Source organism: Bombina bombina, chromosome 3, assembly GCF_027579735.1.
Source record: "Bombina bombina isolate aBomBom1 chromosome 3, aBomBom1.pri, whole genome shotgun sequence".
NCBI lineage: Eukaryota > Metazoa > Chordata > Amphibia > Anura > Bombinatoridae > Bombina > Bombina bombina.
Genome location: NC_069501.1, coordinates 1,206,089,950 through 1,206,107,178, shown reverse-complemented (window position 1 = coordinate 1,206,107,178; position 17,229 = coordinate 1,206,089,950).

Genomic DNA, 17,229 nt, shown 5'->3' with positions numbered 1-17,229 from the left:
TCAAATAGTATGTGTATTATTGACTCTATAATCTTTCCTTGTCTATAAGTATATATTTTTTCAGACATGGTTGGGTGCTGGAGAAATAAGGGTCTATGTTTTCTTGTTTAAATGTATGTATATATATATATATATATATATATATATATATATATATATATATATATATATATATATATTTATGCACATACCGATATACACACACACACATATATATACAGTATATATATATATATATATATATATATGTACATACCTATATACACACACATCGATATATATATATATATATATATAGATATATATAGATATATATATATATATATATATATATATATATATTACAAGGAAAATACAAATATATCTATTTAAAAATAAATAGAACATTTTTAATCTTCAGGTTAGAACAGAGAGCAGTTAGTCTAATGCTTGTCGGATTAATGTGCAAATGAATTAAGTTAAGGCAGTCATGATATCCAAAGTCCTGAAGTAAGCTTGCGTTGGCGAGCAAAAGTGCTTAATAGCACGCCACTTATAATCTGGCCCTAAATGTCATACATAATGATGTATTAGCCTGAGAATAATGTGCAGGTGTACAGCATTTTATTACATTTATATTGCTTGTTTAAGTTTTACAAGTGTAAAGTGTAAATGTGTGTAGAGTTAGCGTGCAAATGATGTGTTAGTTTTTTTCAAGTATGAGCTCTACATTGAAGTGTATTAGAAGAAGATAACTGTTTTCACTCCCATGGAGTTATTTTTGAGTCAGCACTGATTGGTTAAAATGGATGTCTGTCGAAAGAACTGAGATAAGGGGGAGGTCTGCATAGGCTTAGATACAAGGTAATCACAGGTAAAAAGTGTATTAATATAAATGTGTTGGTTATGCAAAACTGGGGAATCTGTAATAAAGGGATTATCTATATTTTTAAACAATAACAATTCTGGAGTAGACTGTCCCATTAAAAAAAAGTTATAGTACAATCTTATAGTAATTAAAGGGACATGAAACCAAAATGTTTTTCATGACTTTAAAATGTACTAGTATTTTCTAATTTGCTTTATTCTCTTGGTACTTCTTTTGTTAAAATAGGTAGGGTCAGGAGCAGGCAGCAATGCATTACTGGGAGCTAGCTGCTGATTGGTAAGTGGACCTGCATGCCTCTTTTCACTGGCTCATTCAATCTTTTCAGCTAGCTCTTAGCAATGCATCACTGATTCTTTAACAAAGAATAACAAAAGAATAAAGCAAATTTGATAAGATATGTAAATTAGAAAGTTGTTGAAAATACTATGGGGCCCATTTATCAAGCTCCAGATGGAGCTTGAGGGCCCGTGTTTCTGGCGAGCCTGCAGGCTCGCCAGAAACACCAGTTATGAAGCAGCGGTCTAAAGACCGCTGCTCCATAACCTGTCCGCCTCCGATCGAGTACGATTGGGTTGATTGACACCCCCCTGCTGGCATCTGCAGGGGGCGGTGTTGCACTTGCAGCTCACAAGTGCTGCTGGTGCAATGCTGAATACGGAGAGCCTATTGGTTTTCACATTCAGCGAGGTCTGTCGGACCTGATCCGCACTGTCGGATCAGGTCCGACAGACCTTTGTTAAATAGGCCCCTTAGCGCTATCTGAATCATGAAAATAAATATGAGTTTTATGTCCCTTTAATGTCCCTTTCATAAACAACTGCTAAATTGTAAGAAATATAAATGACATAGGCTATAAAATGTAGGAAGCAAAATAAGCAGGCTATTTTTTTGAATACATGTTTATTATAATGTTTTTGGCCAAGTATTTTTTTCAGGATATTGTTAAATCTGTCTCTGCTTTGTGTAGCCTTTTTTTATTTATTTTTTTATTAAATATATGCAAATAATCACATTGAGTTTTACATTTCTGGAAAAGCTCTGCTTCGGATAATTTGAGATCAGCATTATGATATCTCTCCGTTTATTGGCACGCATTTCTCTCCAGCTGCGCTTTGTGACAGAAGGTGTATATGGCACCTGCTTGGCACAACTCAATCTACATTTGCTTTTCACATTCATATAACATCACTTTCCTATAATTACCAGATGCAGTTGTTTGCCTGTTTATCCAAAGATAATATTATTATTCAGTTTTTGATAACATTTTAGGATTTTTAACAACTTTATATATTAAGTGGTGCCTTTCGAGAAGTAGTGGGGTCTATGCTCTCATAGAAAATGAGTCAAGTTGCAACAAACGATACCAGAAGAAAGAAGTACATTTGATTTTTTTACGCAATATATGAATTAGAAATAATGTTCACCTCCATGTCTTATATTTGCAAGCTAGCCCCCATTTTACATTTAATTTTGTCTATCCAGTGTAAGAAAGTTAAAGGAGGATTGCAGGAATAAGTAGAATTGTATGCCCCCATTATCACCATCTGTAATACCTTCCTTCCACCTATGATATGAAGTTTTATGCAGCCTTGGTTAGCTTTGCCAATTTTTTAAAATCATGCACCTCTCAACAATAGCTAGATGATTGTTAGCGAAAGAGCAATCGTGTATACTAAGACATTTTTAGGGTGCTCTAAAAAAAATTCTAGCACCACCATTTAAGCACCAACATTGCACAAGTGACCCCTATTTAAAAGTGGAGGGTTCAAACATGCCAGTCACTATGGCAACCTGTTATAACCATATTAGCAAAATCATGGAGATTGGACAAACTGGACAATCTGTTATTAGAAGAAATAACCAAATGACCATAAAGGGTAAGGTTATAGTAATGGGGGACTTTAATTTGCCAGATATAGACCAGCTAGAAGCAGCTATATTCTTGAATTCTTGAATTTTTGCAAGGGGAATTACTTGAGCAATTACATAAGAAACCAACTCCAAAGGAAGCTATATTAGATGTAACACTTAAAAACAGTGAAAGTTTCAGAGGTGGTTGTAGGTGAGCACTTAGGATCCAGTGATCATCAATCTGTTTGGTTTAGTAATTATGTGCAGACACTGTCGACCCAGACTAAAACAAAAGTTTTAGACTTTAGGAAGGCTGATTTTTTTTATACATGGGAGAATACCTAAACAACTATTTTAATGGGAAAACTCATTACTTATTACAGGGGTTCTAGAACAGTGGGAATTTTTGAAGGATGCCATTTTAGATGCAACTACACACTGTATTAGACATGTCTGTGAAAGTAAAAAATAGCAGAAACCATCTTGCTGATGATACCCAAATCTATCTTTCCTCTCCTGATATCTCTCCCTCTTTACTCAACCAGATTTCTGACCGCCTCTCTGCAATTTTCTCTTGGATGTCTTCACACTACCTCCAACTCAATCTGTCCAAAACTGAGCTGCTTCTTGTCCCCCCCTCTTCGAGACATCCAACACCTGACATTTCTCTGATGGTTGGAGACTATACTCAACACCTCACCCCAGGTCCGCTGCCTTGGGGTCTCACTAGACTCAGAACTCACATTCAACCCACACTTACAAGCGCTTACCAAATCCTGCCGTTCACACCTATGCAACATTTCCAGAATTCGTCCCTTCCTTACTCAAAAAACTACAAAAATACTTATTCATTCCCTCATTTTGTCACGCATTGATTATTGCAATCTACTCCTAAATGGCCTTCCAAAACACCGCCTCTCCTCCCTCCAATCTATTATGAATGCTTCTGCTATACTCATCCACCTAAGTCGACGATCTACATCAGCTGCTCCGCTCTGCCAGTGTCTACACTGGCTCTCCATACACTCCAGAATACAATTTAAAGTATTAGCCCTAACCTACAAAGTACTCAACAGTCTAACTCCCAACTATATTTCCTCTCTCATCGTGAAATATTCCCCATCCCATCCTCTTCGATCAACCTCTGACCTACGTCTCTACACTCCTGTTATCTCTACGTCCCACTCCCGCCTCCAAGACTTTGCACGTGCTGCTCCTGTCCTCTGGAACTCTCTACCCCACTCCATTAGAGTGTCTCCAACCATGTATAGCTTCAGACGATCCTTGAAAACTCACCAATTCAGAGAGACTTACCATCTCTCCTCCATCCCGCATCCGAACCAAACTAATACATGTACATGAACTGCCTGACTCACGCTGCAAATACAATCGATGTAACAAGCTACCCCAACCTTATGTCTCTGCATCCGAAACCTATAGACTGTGAGCTCTCCGGAGCAGGGCCCGTTTCCTCCTGTACTAGATTTGTTTCGTTTTGTTATGTTTTGCATTTTATCACAAATCTTTGTCATTGTATACCCCTATCACTGTACCCAGCGCTACGGAATTTGGCGGCGCTATACAATAAATGATAATATTAATAATAATAATCCAGCTGCTCCTCTGTTGACCTTAAGATGTTCTCATAAGAAAAAACAGGGTAATGGATTTTCGTTAACAAACATAAGACAAAAGGCCCTATTAATGTATATCCGCTGAAATAAAAGAATGCTTTTTGTGATGAATGATTAGTCTGAAATAAATGTTGTGTACATGTCTAACTCCCTCCTTCTGTATTTATTATTGTTATTAGATCAGCATTTTCCATGTAGTTGTTGATTTCTTTCTTTCTTTTTTTTAATGACATTCTGGCCAAACGGTCATATTCAAATGCCCAGTGCAATTTGACTTTAAGATTTTCACAACAAATAATGGATTCCATATACTGAATATAAATTACTAAACTAATATATATATATATAATAGTAATAGTAATTTTTTCATTATTACAGATTATTTACAGCTGTGAACCTGGCTGATAAATAAAGTTATTAAAAATGTGAGAGGTTTTAGCATATTTGTATTAATTCTGTTTCTCTTTTAATTTGAAACAAAAAATAATCGTATTTTTGCTTTAAATATATTTATTATTGATCTGCAGCAACAAGAGTCCTTCAAAGGATTACTTTTGTGAAATGTTTTGCTAATAGGATTTCTCAGCTTGACCACACTGACAGATATTGAACATTTACTTTGCTTTACCCATAGGAGATTTCTAAGATCTAAAGTGTCAATTTAAGGCCTAGATTACTGAGTGGAGCGCAATATTTGCGCACTACTCAGTAATACCAGCGCACGTAAATGTGCGCTGGTATTACAAGAGCGGCGCAATGCAAACGCTGCCTGTAAGCCCTTCCATAGGCTTCAATGGGACCCTCGTTTATATGCCGCTAGACACGGCAAACCACCTAGTGCAGGGGGCAAATTGGGCAGCATCGGGCAGCAATAAATAAATATATATGTATATGAATGTATATATATATATATATATATATATATATATATATGTGCGTGTGTTTATATGTGTATATAAACACAAATATATATGTATATAAGCATATACATATATATTTATAGTGAAAACACAGTTCCCCATTTACCTCAATGTAAAGGCACTTTAGGTGCCCCACATCCCTTCACTTAAACCCTTTATAATTGCTTTGTGCAGTTTTTTTTTTTTTTTAAATAAAGATGCTCATATTTTTAGTTTATGTAACTCTAAAATCCTCTTTGTCGTGAGGCAATTGGGGCAACTTTTTTTCATTAACCAGAGGTAATGATTGCTGGCGCTAAGTGATCTCGCTGTAGAATTAGCCAGCCACTTGTAATGGCTGGTTATTTAACATTCTCTGGTAAAGGAACACATTTGTCTCTATACCAGCGAATGTTAAGATAGTGCCTCACTTGTAATCTAGCCCTAAATTATTTTGCAGCAGTTTAAACCAGAATAAATCTGTTTATAGCGCATTTGTATCAATATGAGCAGTTTTGTAGGATTTTTATTATTTTTTTTGTTTGCATGTTTTGTTTTTTATTTGTAGTTCCAAAAATCATGTCTTCATTGAGATTTAGATATTTCTAAAAGTAGATTTTATAATGATGCTATAGAATGATATCCTGTTAAAATGATGCTTATAAAATCTTTTAACATTTCAAATACTGCAATTAAATTGTAAGCAATGTAAATTATGCAAGCTAAGGTACAATAGACATAAAAGTGTAAAAATACTCTTTCTTTCATGTAATTGTCAAGAGTCCATGAGCTAGTGACGTATGGGATATACAATCCTACCAGGAGGGGCAAAGTTTCCCAAACCTCAAAATGCCTTTAAATACACCCCTCACCACACCCACAATTCAGTTTTACAAACTTTTCCTCCTATGGAGGTGGTGAAGTAAGTTTGTGCTAAGATTTCTACGTTGATATGCGCTTCTCAGCATTTTGAAGCTCGATTCCTCTCAGAGTACAGCGAATGTCAGAGGGACGTAGAGAGTATCACCTATTGAATGCAATGGTTTTCCTCATGGGAGATCTATTTCATAGGTTCTCTGTTATCGGTCATAGAGATTCATCTCATACCTCCCTTTTCCGATCGTCGATATACTCTCATGTACCATTACCTCTACTGATAACTGTTTTAGTACTGGTTTGGCTATCTGCTATATGTGGGTGTGTGTCTTTCGGTAAGTATGTTTTTATTACTTAAGACACCTCAGCTATGGTTGGCACTTTATTCATTAATATAAAGTTCTAAATATATGTATTGTATTATATTTGCCATGAGTCAGGTTCTGTATTTCCTTTTGCAGATTGTCAGTTTCATATTTGGGGAAAGTAAATTGTAAGAAATTTTTTTCTTACCTGGGGTTTAGTTTTTTTTTCAGTTGACTACATTTTCAAATTGTGGGCTGGATTAGGCTCGTGGTTGTGCCAAATGCTACACTTTATTGCGTCATTCTTGGCGCGAGAATTTTTTGGCGCAAAAGGCACGTCCGTTGATGCAAGTTTGTCATTTCCGGCGTCATAGTTGATGCCGAGTTCTTCACACAGGGTGCGTCATTAGTGACGCAAGTGTGTCATTTCCGGACATGGTTGGCGCCAAAAAATTTCAGTTACGTTGTGCGTCATACTTGGCGCCAATTTTTTTTTTATTATTTTATACCCTATTGCTATTTGCCTCTTGCCTTTTTCTTTGTCAGAGGGCTATGCTATTTGCATTTTTCCCATTCCTGAAACTGTCATATAAGGAAATTGATCATTTTGCTTTATATGTTGTTTTTTCTTTTACATTTTGCAAGATGTCTCAATCTGATCCTGTTTCAGAAGTATCTGTTGGAACTTTGCTGCCTGACATCGGTTCTACCAAAGCCAAGTGCATTTGTTGTAAAATTGTGGAGATTATATCTCCAAATGTCATTTGTATTACTTGTCATGATAAACTTTTACATGCAGACAATGTGTCCATCAGTAATAGTACATTGCCAGATGCAGTTCCTTCAACTTCTAATGTACATGATATATCTATGAATTTTAAAGAATTTGTTACTGATTCTATTTAAAAGACTTTGTCTGCATTTCCGCCTTCTAATAAACGTAAAAGGTCTTTTAAAACTTCTCATAAAGTTGATGAAATTTCAAATGACCGACAACATAATGAATTATCCTCCTCTGATGAGGATCTATCTGATTCAGAAGATCCGTCCTCAGATATTAACACTGACAAATCTACTTATTTATTTAAAATAGAGTATATTCGTTCTTTGTTAAAATAAGTGTTAATTACTTTGGATATTGAGGAAGTTAGTCCTCTTGATATTAAAACAAGTAAACGTTTAAATTCTGTTTTTAAACCTCCTATGGTTACTCCAGAGGTTTTCCCTATTCCTGATGCTATTTCTGATATGATTTCTAAGGAATGGAATAAGCCGGGTACTCCTTTTAATCCTTCTTCAAGGTTTAAAAAATTGTATCCTTTACCAGCTATTTCAATAGAGTTTTGGGAAAAGATCCCCAAAGTTGATGGAGCTATTTCTACTCTTGCTAAACGTACCACTATTCCTATGGAAGATAGTACTTCTTTTAAGGATCCTTTAGATAGGAAACTTGAAGCTTATCTAAGGAAAGCCTATTTATATTCAGGTCATCTTCTTAGGCCTGCAATTTTCTTGGCTGATGTTGCAGCTGCATCAAGAATTGGATTCTGACTTATCTAGCATTGTTCACTTACTGCAACATGCTAATCATTTTATTCGTGATTCTATTTTTGATATGATCAAAATTGATGTTAGATCCATGTCTTTAGCTATTTTAGCTAGAAGAGCTTTGTGGCTTAAATCTTGGAATGCTGATATGACATATAAGTCTAGATTACTATCTCTTTCTTTCCAAGGTAATAATTTATTTGGTTCTCAGTTGGATTCTATTATTTCAACTGTTACTGGGGGAAAGGGAGTTTTTTTGCCTCAGGATAAAAAATCTAAGGGTAAATCTAGGGCTTCTAATCGTTTTTGTTCCTTTCGTCAAAATAAGGAACAAAAACCTAATCCTTCCCCCAAGGAATCTGTTTCCAATTGTAAGCCTTCCTCAAATTGGAATAAATCTAAGCCTTTTAAGAAACCAAAGTCAGCCCCTAAGTCTGCATGAAGGTGCGGCCCTCATTCCAGCACAGCTGGTAGGGGGCAGATTAAGGTTTTTCAAGGATGTTTGGATAAATTCTGTCCAAAATCAATGGATTCAGAGCATTGTCTCTTGGGGGTACTGAATAGGGATTCAGAGTAAGACCTCCCGTGAGAAGATTTTTTCTCTCACGCATCCCAGTAAATCCAGTAAAAGCTCAGGCTTTCCTGAAGTGTATTTCAGACCTGGAGGTTTCAGGGGTAATCATGCCAGTTCCTTTTCAGAAACAAAGTCTGGGGTTTTATTCAAAGCTATTCATTATACCAAAGAAAGAAAATTCATTCAGACCAGCTCTGGATCTGAAAATTTTGAATCGTTATGTAAGAGTACCAACTTTCAAGATGGTGACTATAAGGATTATTCTGCCTTTTGTTCAGCAAGGACATTTTATGTCAACAATAGACTTGCAGGATGCATACCTTCATATTCCGATTCATCCAGAACATTTTCAGTTCCTGAGATTCTGTTTTCTAGACAAGCATTACCAATTTGTTGCTCTTCCATTTGGCCTAGCAACAGCTCCAAGAATCTTTTCAAACGTTCGCGGTGCCCTACTCTCTGTAATCAGAGAACAGGGTATTGCAATGTTTCCTTATTTGGACGATATCTTGGTACTAGCTCAGTCTTTACGTTCTGCAGAATCTCACACGAATCAACTATTGTTGTTTCTTTGAAAACATGGTTGGAGGATCAATTTACCAAAAATTTCCTTGATTCCTCAGACAAGGGTTACCTTTTTAGGTTTCCAGATAGATTCAGTGTCCATGACTCTGACTCTAACAGACAAGAGACGTTTAAAATTGGTTGCAGTCTGTCGGCACCTTCAGTCTCAGTCATTCCCTTAAGTGGCTATGTGCATGAAAGTTTTAGGTCTCATGACTGCAGCATCGGATGCGATTCCCTTTGCTTGTTTTCACATGCAACCTCTCCAGCTTTGTATGCTGAATCAATGGTGCCGGGATTATACAAAGATATCACAATTAATATCCTTAAATCCCAATGTTCAACACTCTCTGACGTGGTGGTTAAATCACCAGCGTTTAGTTCAAGGGTCCTCTTTTGTTCGGCCAACCTGGACTGTGATCACTACAGATGCGAGTCTTTCAGGTTGGGGAGCTGTCTGGGGATCTCTGATAGCACAAGGAGTTTGGAAATCTCAAGAGGCGAGATTACCAATCAATATTTTAGAACTCCGTGCAATTCTCAGAGCTCTTCAGTTTTGGTCTCTGTTGAAGAGAGAACTGTTCATCTGTTTGCAGACAGACAATATCACAACAATGGCATATGTCAATCATCAGGGCGGGACTCGCAGTACCCAAGCTATGAAAGAAGTATCTAGGATACTTGCGTGGGCGGAATCCAGCTCCTGTCTAATTTCTGCGGTTCATATCCCAGGTGTAGACAAATGGGAGGCGGATTATCTCAGCCGTCAGACTTTACATCCGGGGGAGTGGTCCCTCCATCCAGATGTGTTTTCTCAGATTGTTCAGATGTGGGGTCTTCCAGAGATAGATCTGATGGCCTCTCATCTAAACAAGAAGCTTCCCAGATACCTGTCCAGGTCCAGGAATTTTCAGGCGGAAGCAGTGTATGCGCTGACACTTCCTTGGTGTTATCAACCTGCTTATATTTTCCCGCCTCTAGTTCTTCTTCCAAGAGTGATGTCCAAAATCATCATAGAACAATTGTTTGTGTTGCTGGTGGCTCCAGCATGGCCCCACAGGTTTTGGTATGCGGATCTTATTCGGATGTCCAGTTGCCAACCTTGGCCACTTCCGTTAAGGCCAGACCTACTGTCTCAAGGTCCATTTTTACATCAGGATCTCAAATCATTAAATTTGAAGGAATGGAAATTGAAAGCTTAGTGCTAAGTCATAGAGGTTTCTCTGACTCAGTGATTAATACTATGTTACAAGGTCGTAAATCTGTTTCTAGAAAGATTTATTATCGAGTTTGGAAGGCTTACATTTCATGGTGTTCTTCTCATAAATTCTCTTTGCATTCTTTTAGAATTCCTAGAATTTTACAGTTTCTTCAGGATGGTTTGGATAGGGGTTTGCCTGCAAGTTCCTTGAAGGGACAAATCTCTGCTCTTTCTGTTTTATTTCACAGAAAGATTGTTAATCTTCCTGATATTCACTGTTTTGTTCAGACTTTAGTTCATATTAAGCCTGTCATTAAATCAATTTCTCCTCCTTGGAGTCTTAATTTGGTTTTGAAGGCGTTACAGGCTCCTCCATTTGAGCCTATGCACTCTTTGGACATTAAACTACTTTCTTGGAAAGTGTTGTTCCTTTTGGCGATCTCTTCTGCTAGAAGAGTTTCTGAGCTATCTGCTCTTTCTTGTGAATCTCCTTTTCTGATTTTTCATTAGGATAAGGCGGTTTTGCAGACTTCATTTACATTTTTACCTAAGGTTGTGAATTCTAACAACATTAGTAGAGAAATTGTTGTCCCTTCCTTGTGTCCTAATCCTAAGAATTCTTTGGAAAGATCCTTACATTCTTTGGATATGGTGAGAGCTTTGAAATATTATGTTAAAGCTACTAACGATTTCAGGAAGACTTCTAGTCTATTTGTTATATTTTCTGGTCCTAGGGAAGGTCAGAAGGCCTCTGCTATTTCCTTGGCTTCTTGGTTAAAGCTTTTGATTCTTCAAGCTGATTTGGAGTCGGGTCAGGCCCTGCCTCAGAGAATTACAGCTCATTCTACTAGATCAGTCTCCACTTCGTGGGCTTTTAAGAATGAAACTTCAGTTGATCAGATTTGCAAAGCGGCAACTTGGTCCTCTTTGCATACATTTACTAAATTCTACCGTTTTGATGTATTAGCTTCTTCAGAAGCAGTTTTTGGTAGAAAAGTTCTTCAAGCAGCTGTTTCAGTTTGATTCTTCTGCTGATGTTTTAAGTTTTTCTTTTCATTATGAGAATAACTTATATTTTGGGTTGTGGATTATTTTTTTCAGCGGAAAATGGCTGTTTATTTGTATCCCTCCCTCTCTAGTGACTCTTGAGTGGAGTTCCACATCTTGGGTATTAATATCCCATACGTCACTAGCTCATGTACTCTTGCCAATTACATGAAAGAAAACATAATTTATTTAAGAATTTTCCTGATAAATTCATTTCTTTCATATTGGCAAGAGTCCATGAGGCCCACCCTTTTTATGGTGGTTATGATTTTTTGTATAAAGCACAATTATTTCCAAATTTCTTTGTTGATGCTTTTTACTCCTTTCTTTATCACCCCACTACTTGGCTATTTGTTAAACTGAATTGTGGGTGTGGTGAGGGGTGTATTTATAGGCATTTTGAGGTTTGGGAAACATTGCCCCTCCTGGTAGGAATGTATATCCCATACGTCACTAGCTCATGGACTCTTGCCAATATGAAAGAAATGAATTTATCAGGTAAATTCTTACATAAATTATGTTTTTTTTATTTTATCATTCAATTCTTTCTTCACTTTAAATATACAGCAGGGGTTTCGTGGATAATAATAGACCTGTATGGACAAAAAAAATGATTTTGTTTTGTCCAGCATACCCCATTTAATAAAAAGTTTGGAATTATTGCGATCAAGTAACATCAATTGCACAAGCCCCCTGGTCTTGCACGAGAGCCTGACCAAGATGATTTAACCTTTAATGGATTTGAAACCCAAAGACAGAACATGTGATTTTAACCAACTTTCCAATTTACTGCTATTATTTCATTTGCTTCATTCTCTTGGTATCCCTATATGAAAATCATACCTAGGTATGCTCAGGAGCAGCACTGGGAGCTAGCTGCTGTTTGGTGGCTGCACATAAATGTCCCTTTTTTCATTAGTTCATTGTTCAATTACCTACCAGTAGTGGATTGCTGCTTTTAGAAGAAGTAATACTAAGAGAATGAAAATAATTGGGTTTCATGTCCCTTTAACTAGTGTTTCAGATTCTGAAATGCTCATCATTTGTGTGGTAATGAAAATTCATTCACCAGCTATTTCTTATATGGGGAACATCCTCAGGGAAACAACTTAAACTTAAAGTTAGCTAGTGCTACTGCTACACACCAGCAGCTAAACAAGAAAATTCCTTTTTAGAAATAATTTTATTAACATAAAAAAAAAATCAATGTTTTTTTTCTGTGCTAGATTTATTAGAAAAAAAGTGCAACACACATATATCTGGATTTGCACTGATATTTGTGTGTTGTACTTTTTCTTTAATAAATCCACCACTGAAAATAGCAATAGCAGCCATTGGGGCTGATTTATCAATGACTGGCGGACATGATCCACTGTAGCGGATCATGTCCGCCAGACATCGCTGAATGCCGACAGCATACGCTGTCGGCATTTAAAATTGCACAAGCAGTTCACCAGAACTGCTTGTGCAATTCCGCCCCCTGCAGATTTGCGGCCAATCGACCACTAGCAGGGGCTGTCAATTAACCCGATCGCACACGATCGGCCGGATTGATGTCCGCAACCTCAGAGGCAGCGGACAAGTTAAGGAGCAGTGGTTTTAAGACCACTGCTTCTTAACTCCTGTTTCCGGGGAGCCTGAAGGCTTGTGTGGAAACAGGGGTATTTGGCCCAATTCGGGCCATGATAAATCGGCCTCATTGTCTCCATTCGTTTCATGAAACAAATGCTGAAAACAAAAATATGCACATATCTAGTTTAACCTCGTGAACAAATAACCAGAATTTCTTTGTCTCGTGCATTTGTTCTTTCAGTGGCTCATTAAAGCTTTGTTTATAATGCTGAATGAAAAAAACAAATAGTGAAAACTTGTTAATATTGGAATTAATCTGAAAATGAATGCACATGTTTAGTAGATAAGGAAGAATACAGTACCTAATTGTTTCCCTGGCTGTGTACTTCTCAGGAGCAATTTATTACTCCTGGGTTTGTGTCTGTGACTATCGGTTGGGGTTCCATTCACAGCCATGCAACTGTGCACTAACTGTAAACCAAATTGTGATAAATTGGCTAAAATAGTTAACCTGGAGAAAACATTTAAATTGGCTGTTCTCAAAAGGCAGGTTGGTTGCAATGTCACCGCTCAAGCTGGGTCAAGTCAGCTGAATTGTTATAAAGTTGAGATTTCTAGTTTCTTGGTCTTCGTCTACTGATTTGCTATAGTTACAACTTGAAGGAAAACAAAACTGAAAACTAAACTTTCATGTTTCCTCTATTAATTAGAGGTAAAATGGAAAGTGTGGCTTTAAAAAGTATGTTTTATCTGAATCATGAAAGAAACCTTTTGGGCTAGATTACAAGTGGAGCATAAAATATCACTTTTGCAAAAGCGATATTTGCGCTTCACTGAGTAATACCAGCGCACACAAATGTGCATGGTATTACAAGTTAGCCGCAATGCTCACGAGAGCGTGCTTCCAAAGGCTCAAAAGGGACACGGCATGAGAACTAGCGCACAAAAGGGGGCACGTCGCACAGTGATGGCAGCAAATTGTAAATATATATATATATATATGCTTATACACATATACACATTAACACATAAATATATATATATGCTTATACACATATACACATTAACACATAAATATATATATGTATATAAAGCATATACATATATATTTACAGGGAACACACAGTTCCCATAGACTGCAGTGTGAAGGCAATTTTCAGTGCCGTTTTATTTCTAACACCCTACAGCCGCCAACTTTACAGTAGACTGCAAAAACTGCTAAGTGCAGTTCTTTTATTAAAAAAATGCTACTATCTTTATTTTTTAATAAAGTATATTACACTTGATTTTGAGGGCATTTCGTGGGCATTTATAAAATTAACCAGAGATAATTTTATAAGTAATAATTGCTACCTCGAGCTTGTAATGGCTGGTTATTTATCGCGCGCCCGCAAACGGACACATGTACCGTTTGGGGTGAGCGATAAATTAGTGCTCCACTTGTAAACTAGGCCTTTGGGTTTTATGTCCCTTTAAGAAAGAATAATAAGGAGGAATAATAAAATGCTCTAAAACAATAAAGCATTCTCTTTTTTATGTTTTTGTCCCTATAAAAACCCAACTATAGCAAGCATCAGGTGTGACTTTATTTAACAAATAGAGGTGTCAATCATTCTAATTAAATAAGATTATTAATATGCAAACACCACCTTGCATTCTGACAATTAAAATATGTACTAAACTATACAATATAAATATTAAACTTAAAATATATTTGTTTTAAATTGTAATTCAGAAGGAAAATTAATTTTAAATTAACAAAAATTTAATTAGATTTTTTTTTATTTCAACTAAATTTAAGCTTACCTGATAAATTGATTTCTTCTATGGTAAGACGAGTTCACGGAATCATCCATTACTTGTGGGATATTATCCTTCCCTACAGGAAGTGGCAAAGAGCACCACAGCAGAGCTGTCTATATAGCTCCTCCTTTAGCTCCACCCCCCAGTCATTCGACCGAAGGTACAGGAAGGGAAAGGAGAAACTACAAGGTGCAGAGGTGACTGAGTTTAAATAAAAAAATATAATCTGTCTTAAAATGACAGGGCGGGCCGTGGACTCGTCTTACCATAGAAGAAATCAATGTATCAGGTAAGCATAAATTTAGTTTTCTTCTATAAAGGTCAGACGAATCCACGGAATCATCCATTACTTGTGGGATACAATACCAAAGCAACAGGACACGGATGAACGGGAGGGACAAGACAGATGGTTAAACAGAAGGCACCACTGCTTGAAGAACTTTTCTCCCAAAAACAGCCTCCGAAGAAGCAAAGGTATCAAATTTGTAAAATTTGGAAAAGGTAAGAAGCGAAGACCAAGTCGCAGCCTTACAACTCTGTTCAACAGAAGCATCATTTTTAAAAGCCCATGTGGAAGCCACCGCTCTAGTAGAGTGAGCTGTAATTCTTTCAGGAGGCTGCAGTAGCTTTTTGACCTCTACGTTTTCCAGAATAGACAACAAACAAAGAAGATGTTTGACGGAAATCTTTGGTCGCTTGCAAGTAAAACTTTAAAACACGAACCACATCCAAGTTGTGCAATAGACGCTCCTTCTTAGGGGAAGGATTAGGACACAGAGAGGGAACAACAATTTCCTGATTAATATTCTTTTTAGAAACAACCTTAGGAAGGAATCCAGGTTTGGTACGCAGAACCACCTTATCAGCTTGGAAAACAAGATAAGGCGAGTCGCATTGTAATGCAGATAGTTCAGAAACTCTTCGAGCCGAAGAGATAGCAACTAAAAACAGAACTTTCCAAGATAGAAGCTTAATATCTATGGAATGCATAGGTTCAAACGGAACCCCTTGAGAACTTTAAGAACTAAATTCAAACTCCATGGCGGAGCAACAGGTTTAAACACAGGCTTGATTCTAACTAAAGCCTGACAGAACAACTGAATGTCTGGAACATCTGCCAGACATTTGTGCAGTAGAATTGATAAAGCAGATATCTGTCCCTTTAAGGAACTAGCTGATAGCCCCTTCTCCAATCCTTCTTGGAGAAAGGACAAAATCCTAGGAATCCTGATCTTACTCCATGAGTAGCCTTTGGATTCGCACCAATAAAGATATTTACGCCATATCTTATGATAAATTTTCCTAGTGACAGGCTTCCGAGCCTGAATCAAGGTATCTATGACCGACTCAGAGAATCAAAAATCAAGCGTTCAATCTCCAGGCAGTCAGCCGCAGAGAAACTAGATTTGGATGGTGGAAGGGACCTTGAATCAAAAGGTCCTGTCTCAGTGGCAGAGTCCATGGTGGAAGAGATGATATCTCCACCAGGTCTGCATACCAAGTCCTGCGTGGTTATCAAAATCACTGAAGCTCTCTCCTGTTTGATTCTGGTAATTAAACGAGCAAGGAGAGAAAATGGTGGAAACACATAAGCCAGGTTGAACGACCAGGGTACTGCTAGAGCATCTATCAGTACTGCTTGAGGATCCCTTGATCTGGACCCGTAACAAGGAAGTTTTGCGTTCTGACGAGACGCCATCAGATCCAATTCCGGTGTGCCCTATTTATGAATCAATTGTGCAAACACCTCCAGATGGAGTTCCCACTCCCCCGGATGAAAAGTCTGACGACTTAGAAAATCCGCTTCCCAGTTCTCAACTCCTGGGATATAGATTGCTGACAGATGGCAAGAGTGAGTCTCTGCCCATCAAATTATTTTGGTAACCTCTATCATCGCTAGAGAACTCTTTGTTCCCCCCGATGATTGATATATGCTACAGTCGTGATATTGTCTGACTGGAATCTTATGAATCTGGCCAAAGCCAGCTGAGGCCACGCCTGAAGTGCGTTGAATATCGCTCTCAGTTCTAGAATATTGATCGGGAGGAGAACCTCCTCCTGAGTCCACACACCCTGTGCTTTCAGGGAGTTCCAGACTGCACCCCAGCCCAATAGGCTGGCGTCCGTCGTCACTATGACCCATGCTGGCCTGCGGAAACCCATTCCCTGGGACAGATGATCCTGTGATAACCACCAAAGAAGAGAGTCTTTGGTCTCTTGATCCAGATTTATCTGAGGAGATAAATCCGCATAATCCCCATTCCACTGTTTGAGCATGCATAGTTGCAGTGGCCTGAGATGCAAGCGAGCAAACGGAACTATGTCCATTGACGCTACCATTAGTCTGATTACCTCCATACACTGAGCCACTGACGGACGAGGAATGGAATGAAGAGCTCGGCAGGTGGTTAAAATCTTTGATTTCCTGACCTCCGTCAGAAAAATTTTCATGTCCACCGAATCTATCAGAGTTCCCAGGAATGGAAC